Source organism: Grammomys surdaster, unplaced genomic scaffold (assembly GCF_004785775.1).
Source record: "Grammomys surdaster isolate TR1022 unplaced genomic scaffold, NIH_TR_1.0 99, whole genome shotgun sequence".
Classification (NCBI taxonomy): domain Eukaryota; kingdom Metazoa; phylum Chordata; class Mammalia; order Rodentia; family Muridae; genus Grammomys; species Grammomys surdaster.
The window spans coordinates 2,419,502-2,428,999 of record NW_021604578.1 but is presented as its reverse complement, the minus strand read 5'-3'; positions in this window follow the sequence as shown (position 1 = coordinate 2,428,999).

Below are 9,498 nucleotides of genomic sequence, written 5' to 3'. Positions count from 1 at the left end.
AACAAGGAGAAACTAAATGTGCTGAGAATTGACTGCTAAAGTTATTCTCTGACCTTTATGTGTGCACTATGGCACACATGAACTCATACACATACACACCCACCCACCACCCCATACACACACACACACACACACACACACACACAAATTTTTTAAAGAAATCTCTAGATAGAGAAAACAAAAATGTTACATTCTTAACATAAACTGTTTTTATTGTGTGCCTATGATATATGATGTGTATGAATATATAGGCACATGCATGTATGTCATAATGTGTGTGCATATGTGTGTGTGTGTGTGTGTAAGTCAAAGAACAAACTTAGGCAGTCATGTCTCTCCTTTCACTGTGGGTTCCAAAGATTGAACTCCAATTATTAGACTTAAAAGGCAAGCAATTTTCCTCAATTTCCCTGACCCAAAAACCATAACAGTTCTTGATATAACTAGCTATAAAAAAAGTAAATCAATAGGTCAAAGAGAAAATAAGCAAATGTTTTTCCTAAGTTTTAAGAAAAGTTAAAGTTTTTTTTTTTCATTGCTGTGCGTACTGACTGGAGCAAGAGTGTCATGACATACCTGTGAAGGACAATTCTGTGGACTTCGTTCTTTCCTTCCTCTTGAATGTAGGTGGGACAATTTGAATGAGAATGTCCCTCATAAGCTCATGTATCTGAATGTCTAGTTCCCAGTTGATGAACAGTTTAAAAAGGACTAGGAAATATGTCCTTGTTGGATGAGAAACTCACTAGCAGTGAGTTTTCCAGTTACAACTGCCCATAACAGTCTCAGCTTTGCTCTTTCTGCCTCCTGCCTATGGATCAGATATAGCTCTCAGATACTGCTCCAGCAATATGACTATCTGCCACCACACTACCTACCATGATGATCAGGAACAAAATCCTCTGAAACTGTAAGCGAGTCCCCAAATAAATACTTTCTTTTATAAGTTCCCTTGGCCATGGTGTCTCTTCACAACAACTGCCAGTGACTAATATAAAAATCCTGAGATGAGCTCAGGTCATTCCCCTATGTCTAGGCTCACATGACAAGCTCCATTATCTTCTGACCCATCTTACCGGACCAACAAGTGATTCTGAAGGCAGCAGTTGGAAGTAAGGAGAATGGTCTCATGAAATTCAGGGACAGAAATAATAGTCTCAATCTAAAATGACTTATACAAAAGAAATAGAAGCAGGGAAAAGAAAGCATGAAACTTCCCATAGCTCAAATTTACCATGTTTAAGATGCATAGAAAACACACAGAGTTCCTGCTGTAGTACAGAATTCCAATTAAAAAGTCAAGAGGTTTTTAATTTTTCTCCCTCAGAAAGATAGAAGAAGCAGCGTTGCTTGCATGTTGTACCTGATTTTTTTAAACTGGATAATTTTCATCTTAAAAAGCTATCTCGGGACAGAAAAGGGAGGAATACTTGTTCATAAGACAACTGCAGTTTTGACAGTGATGGTGTATAATACAAACCACACATAAGAACACAAAATCATAAGAAAATACCATGAACTTACTCTAAACATTCTAAAGTAAAATTTTCATCACATAATACAAAATGGAGAATAAATTGTGTTTATCCTATGAACACAGCATTTTTTTTTTACACAGGGACCAAAATATAGGTTGATAAATACAGTTCGTCCAATTAATAAGTTACAGGAGGAACAACAAATTCAATGGGGAGGTAGGTATACAATGTGAATTCAATAAAACTTAAGCATGATAAATGTTCTTAGCAAACTAGAGATAAAAATGCTTTTAGTGCCCATTTATAAATCAAACACTATTCTTGGTCTTCAAAGCAAGAATGATTTAATATAAATGATTGGCTGCCCTGGTGATGGTGCCCAAACCAGACATGATGAGTCAGCTACTCGACAGCAGGAGACAGTATGCCCCGAGGCCTAGAGGGATAACAGCAGTTTGTTTTTGGAGCCAGGAGGCTAGACACCAGTGAGAGGTAAGATCAGCATTGCTTGAAGGGAGCTGGTCCATGAAGGGAGGTACCCTCTGGGAAGTGTTGGACCTACAGAGAAGAAACGGGAATCGCTGGAAGTACCAGAAGACAATGGGATAATCTGTCATTCTGGCATCTCCTGCTGTCTCCTAGTAGCTATGCCACTGTGAAGTTGGAGGGCAAAGAAAACTGAAAGTGCTATTTTATTGATATACAGAACGGAGTAGGAGAAAGATGTGAAGATGCATTCACTGGAATTCAATAAATGATGGAAGAGAGATGGAGAAAGTTGCTCATTAAGGCGCACGAGCTTCACAAGTATTTCAACGACCTGGTTTTAAAACTTGGAGGTAGAAACATTATTATTATTTCAGCACTGATCTGATATACATATTTTATAGACAATCTTTCATATATACTAAATATTTTATTATACTTCCATACAATAGGATACAAATTTATAAGCACACTCTAATCTCTTTTATTGTTTCCTGTAGTATTGTACACGGTATGCAAACACAGAAATACGTGTGAACTTTGATAAGGGAGAGTATTTTCATAAATGGTAAAAACACACCCCTAAATTATAAGTAAGGTATTAGAACTACAGTTGATGAAGATGCCAGCATGAGGATGTAACTGAATGATAGAACGTTTATCTGGAGTGAATGAAGAGGACCTGGCTTCAGTGCTCAGCATCACCTATAAATAAACATATAAAAGTAGTCAGCAAATTGTAAGACATGAAATCAACTTTCTTTAGTGATGCTACCCACTCAGGGAGGCATAGAGATCTGCGATGTCAATGAGAGGTCTATAGACCAGTTTCCACACTTAGTCTATGTGATGGACTCATTTCCTTTGTAAAAGTGATTTAATGTCTTAGTATGTGTTTATGTGTAGCATGTGCTTGCAGGTGCCCTCAGAGGACAGAGGACATTGGATCCCCTAGAGCTGGAGTGACAGGAGGTTGTAAGCATTAGGTGTTGAACCCAGGTCTTATGAAAGAGCAGTAAGTGCTCTTAACTATGGAGTCATTCTCCAGCCTCACAAGGAATGATAATGAATAGAAGACTACAGAGTTTTAGGAGAAGTATGGTAGACAGATACGCTCAAGAGATAAAATACTTCTGCTTCATAGTAGTAAATATCTAATATTTTTCTTTCTTGGTAATAAGTATCAACATAAATCATAGAAAAATAATGGCAAGTGAATATATCAAGATGCAGTGCTCATTCATAAGCTTAGCATTTGAGAGAACCAGAGCCAGGCATAGCAAGAGGACAAATGGAACTTTCATGGTCACTGTGGTATACACAGGCACTCAACAACCCAAACACCAAGAAAACAAGCAACCCAATTAAAAACTGGGACGTGGAGCTAGGTAAAGAGCTCTAAAAAGAAGACACACAAATGGATGAGACGTATTTGTTTTAATGTTTAACATCTTCAGTCATCACAGAAATGCAAATTAAAACTACTTTGAGATTTTATCTTATCCCAGCTAGAATGGCTAAGATAAATAAAACAAAGACAAAATGCAGGTGTGGATGTTAGGAAAGAGGAACATTTATTCACTTAGGGGTGCAAACTGGTACAGCCACTATGGAGACAGGTATGAAGATTTTTCAAGAAGCTAGAAGTAGATTTACCTTGTACCCAGTACACCTCTTGAACATATACTCAAAGGACTCTATATCCCACTGTAAAGATACGTGTAACTGCAAATATCTACCTACATATAGAAGCTACACAATTCTGATATGCAGCAGTTTGATATGATATCACCGAAAGGAAACTTGAAATATTTCCATTTGCTGATCTATACGACATAAATGCTTTTGTGTGTTTTGAGAGAATAATTGGTACTTTTGAAAGCTAATTAGATCAGTGCAAAGCTTTCTAAAACTGGGATGAGGTTCCTGGATATCAGTGAAAATATTAAGAACAGAAAAAAGGTAAGTGGAAAGTGTGTGTGTGTGTGTTGAGAAGGAGTTGTGAGATACTTTCTAGTATATATTTTTAGTAGAACTAACCCTAAATTGTAGAATGGATAACACCTTTTCTAACGTTAGGCATTTAGAAATGAACTCTGGCACAGATAGTTCCAAGCAGAAGTTAAAAAGGAGAGAATATGTGCAAACATGATACTTGTACTTTATGCTTTCTCTGTCACTGGCTTATGGTTACATACTCTCTGGAGTCTCTGAGGAAGCTGGACACCTACTTGACGGGGCAAAAGGTGAGTTGTAAACAGAATGCCCCTTTACAGATATTCTCAAACTCGACTGTACATGAGCACCACCTGAAAAGTTTTAAAAATATCACAATCCCCTGTTCACATGCCGGATACCAGGAGTAGACCAAGAACCATTGGTCTTGAAGCCCCACAGGTATTGTGAGGAGTACACAGTGTGAATCTATCAACACAGCCATGCAATGACTTGGGGCCCGCCCTTCCTTTGAAGAGTGTACACATTATGAGTACACTGTCACAACCATGTGACCTCTCAGAGCAAGTCACTCTATAGGAATCTGACAGGATTAGAGTGCAGACTAAGTACAGGAGAAGCCTAACGGAGGCAGTGGAAGTGTTTATAGTACAATGCAAAGATGCTAGAAGTTTTGTAAAAGCTTAGGTATCACTCTGTGTTGACTGAGTCTGAATCCTAGCTTCTGTAAGGAAATGGCGATTCTGGGGCAAGCAAGACAACTGGTAAAAGTCTTGTTGCCAAACTTGATAACCCAAACTCCACCCCTGGAAACCATATAGTGAAAGGAGAGAACTGACTCATACAATTTATTCCCTGACCTCTACACACACGTTCTTGTACCTTTCCACATTAAATAAATAAATGTTTTGTTTTGTTTTGTTTTTTTAAAAATGGCTCCCATCCGCGAATAGGTACATGCTCCATTGATGTCGGCATTTAGGAGGCCGAGACAAGGAATCTCTTTGATTGTGGGCCCAGCGTGGTGTACCTAGTTCATTTCAGGTCCCATCCAAAACAAAACAAAGCAAGGCTGGAGTTGTACTTCACTTAGGTAGAATGCTTCCTTTTATGCCGGGTGTCCTGGAGGTGATGCCCAGCACCCCACAAACTCGATGTGGCAATACGCACTTCTAACCCCAACATTTGGGAGGTGGGGGCAAGAGGATCTAAAATTTAAGTTCATCCTCAACTATGCGATGTGTTAAAGTTCATCACCTGGGATATATGGGATCCTGTCTCAAAAGACAAAGCAAACGAAATTATAAACAATAAAAAGTAAAATGTATGTAATGTTTAAAAGAAAAGATAAAGCGAACGGTGCAATCAGATCCTGTTTCCGACGGCCAAGAAGCAGTGTCTAGAGGAGTTGTTTATGCAAAACAGCTGTTTCTGATGCCACAGTGTCCACGCTTCCAGAAAGACAAGACAAGGCAAAGCGTTAGAACAATCAATCCAAGGGTTGAAGGGGTGGAGGACAGCTGGCATCGGCTGGAACTCATTCAGCCATCTGTTTAAGGTAATCATTTCTACTTAAAGAACCTCCAGTTAGGCTTTAAAAGGACTGTCTAGGCTGACTGCCCCTTTGTAGACACCACGTTGTAATTTTTCAGTAATTTGGGAGAGACTTGGAGTCAGCGACGAAGTACATCTATTTTGCTCAGTGGACAAAGGTTATTGTTTGACTTTTTTAGGCAACGTGAAATGTTTGGCCACCTGGAGTAGCGCCTGAGAGTAGATGTAAAATGGAAAACGCAGTCAGTGAGACTGATTAATAACCACAGGCCGAAAAATAGGCCAAGTGGAAAAACTTATTCATGTAATTGCCTCATATTGCTGACTGCAAAAGGATTTGTTTCACAAAGGATTTCAGCTGTTTAACTTGGTGAATTGATAGATCAGGGAAAGATCTAGAAATGACATCATACTGTTTGTATCCGGGATAGGAAATTTGAACCAAAAATCTATCCCCTCTTTTGTATCCACCTCCCAGGAAAGACACTGTCTTGCGAAAATAATGATTGTAAATAACAATTCTGGGGGAGAAGAAGCAGGAAAACGACACAAGGCTTTTTTTTTTTTTTTTTTTTAGTTTTTCAAGACAGGCTTTCTCTGTGTAGCCCTGGCTGTCCTGGAACTCACTCTGTAGACCAGGCTGGCCTCGAACTCAGAAATCCACCTGCCTTTGCTTCCCAAGTGCTGGTGCCCCATCTATTCCCCCCCACCCCCGAAAAGTTATACATCGTGAGCCACCACCACCACCACCGGCTAAGCATAGGGCTTTCTTAAAGGTCATCATGGGCTCAGAATTATTTAAGTTGAAAAAGATAAACCTCCATGTTCTTTATCTAGACACAAAAAGCAAATGAGAGACCCCAGAAATGACCTGGAATTTCATTTACCTGATAACTCGCTCCAACATAAAAAACACAATTCGTATATCTGGTAAGAAAATTCAAAACATAAGTAAAAGTAAAAATGAAATTTTCTTTGCTCTGGTCTCCCACCATCAGTTGGAATTTCCCTGAAGATAATTACAATAGTCTGTTTCCTTCTAAGAGCAACTTTTACACCCATCACTATATGGAGAATACTTATCTTAAACAACTTCTCCAATATCAACAGCTCTCTCTTTTTCTTTTCTCAAACACATCTCGCTATGTAGCCTGAGCTGGCCTTGAACCAGTTACTGTGTAAGCCATTCTTTGCCTTCCAAATACTAAGACTAATGGTATAATTTTGTTAGTCAGACATGTGATAGGCCTGTATTCCCCACACTTAGGAGGAAGAAGAATGAAAAGGAAGAGTTGGAAGGCATTCTCAGCTACATAGCAAGTTTCCAACAGCCTGGGCTGCATCAGGACCTGTCTGAAAACATTCAAAATGAAATATTAAAATATCATAATTAACATTTTTAGTAAGCATACAGGTATGTATTTCTTCTTGCCATATTGGTATATGTAGTCATTGTGCCTTGCTCACATCTACCCTGCATTATCTTCCTTAAAATATGATTTTTTTCTTTAATATTACATAAGAGAATGTTCAAGGTCTAGGCTATATAATTTTGTTTTCTGTTTAATCATATCATTCCTCCTCCTCCTCTTCTTCTTCTCTTCCTCCTCTTCCTCCTCCTCTTCTTCCTCCTCCTTTTCTTCTTCTTTTTCCCCCTCCTCCTCCTGCTTCCTTCTCCTCCTCCTCTTCCTTGTCCTCCTCCTCTTCCTCCTCCTCCTCTTCTTCCTCCTCCTCCTCCTCCTCCTCGTCCTCCTTCTTCCTCTCTCTCTCTCTCTCTCTCTCTCTCTCTCTCTCTCTTTCTCTCTCTGTCTCTCTCTCTCTGAAATTTCAACATAACCCTAGATGACCTGGAAGTCACTGTGTAGAGGCCATGCAGGACTCAAACACCTGCCTGCCTCTGCCCCCACTCCCCACCCCCAGTGCTGGGATTAAAGGTGTGAGCCACTTCAACCAACTAATCATTTTTTTCCAAGATACTTTTACTTTTATTGTATAAACCTATCACATTTATTTTAATAATCTTCCATTAATAATATTATGGTTTATGTACCTGTTAAAGATTATCTATATAATAAATTCTTTCCAATGAGGTTGCCAGAATATGAATACATTTTGATTGCTGTGACTTAAATGCTCTCCAAACATGTCCCAGCTCACATTCCAATGTCATGTTAGGTGGCTTAATAATCATCATCTTGCTAACACTGTTGCACTTCCAAAATATCCACTAATTTTATTAGATTGATGTCTTGAACATCTTTATTAGTCCCAATCAGTAGTAAAAATGGAGAAAAAGAAACTCAAGCACTCTCTAATATAATATTTTGTACTTTAAGTGGATAGATATTATATCTTGAATTTTAATTTTTCATTCTTTCTATCTTTCTTCCTCCTTATTTTTCGTTTTGGAAATGGGGTCTTATGTTATCAAGGTTGGCCTTCAACTCTCTAAGTAACTAGGGATATCCTTGAACTTCCTTTTTAAAAAGATTTTATTTCTCTCTGTGCGTTCATGCATGTGGGGGATGGGGAGAGGGGGCACTGTGTGTAAGTGCTTGTAGAAAGAGACCTGAAGATTGTCCTATCCCCTAGCTCTGGAGTTATAAGCAATTGTGAGTCACCTGACTATGAACTGAACTTGGGTCCTCTGGATGAGAAGAAAGCATCTCTCAACTTCAGAAGCATCCCTTCAGCTCTGACTTTGAACTTCTGGTTCCCCTGAAACTACATTTCAAGTGCTGGGATTATTGGGATCACTAAGTGTGCGCCACAACATTCTACTTTAAATGTGATTGGATGATGAACCCAAGGCCTCATGCATACTCTCTAATCTCTCTAGTAACTGTGGTATAATACACCAAAATTTAAATATTTGAATCTTTGTATATCTACTTGCCGTTAACAATGGTTTTCTTGGGAGGGATGAAGGACTATGGGTAGTTTTTTTTTCTCACTTAAGAGAAATATATTTTAAGGCTTTCTCATTATTTCCCTCTCTGTTTCATCTATTTATCTATCTGTCACCATCTTTTTCTCTCTGTGTGTCTCCGTGTGTACATGTTTGTATGTGTGCATGCACATATGTATGCACATGGAAATGGCATGATGCATGTATGAATATGTGTGCATCAGGGGACAACTTCCTGTGTAGATTCTTGCCTTCTACACTTTCTGAGCTAGGATCTCATTGTCCATTGTAGCTGTCAGCCTCACCGGCCTGTGAGCATCAGACTCTTCTATCTTTATCTCCCATCTTGCCACAGAATGTCTGGGATTATAGTCTGGCCTTACATAGTTTTCTTACTTTTTGATTGCTGTGACAAAAACAGCATGACTAAGGCAACTTATGAAAGAAAACATTTAATCTGGGTTTATGGTTCTAGTCCATGAATCCATAGAATGGCAGTAGGCAGGTATGGTACTGGAGCAGTAGCTGAGAACTCACTTCTTGATCCACATGTACAAAGCAGAGAGAGTTAACTGGAAGGGGTTGAGCCTTTGACATCTCAAAGTCTGCCCTCTGAATGAAAGGGGACCAATGATGGGTAATGATGGAAGGAAACCAATGATGGAAGGGCATGTCTCAGCGGGCCCATGCCGAGGCATCTCTACCCCTGAGGGACCAGACACACAGTATAGCATTGAATAGGGTTTATTCAGGGCATGGGGAGGGGAGCCAGGAGGGTAGTAGAGGCAGAGAGATAGAGATAGGGATAGAGATAGAGACAGAGAGAGAGAGAGAGAGAGAGAGAGAGAAGGAGAGAGAGAGGGAGAGGCCGGCCATGACCACGTGGAGAGAGGAGGAAGGGAAGGGGGGAGGGGAGAGGGGCAGAGAGGGACCTGAAGGCCAGAGATCAATGGAGCAAGAGAATGAGGAGGGGGCAGGCAGCCCCTTTTATAGTGGGCAGGCCTACCTGGCTATTGCCCGGTAACTGTGGCTAGCAGCATACCTGGCTGTTGCCAGGTGACTGTGGAGGTGGAGTCTAGACAGAATACTAACACCCTCAGTGGCACACCTCCTCCA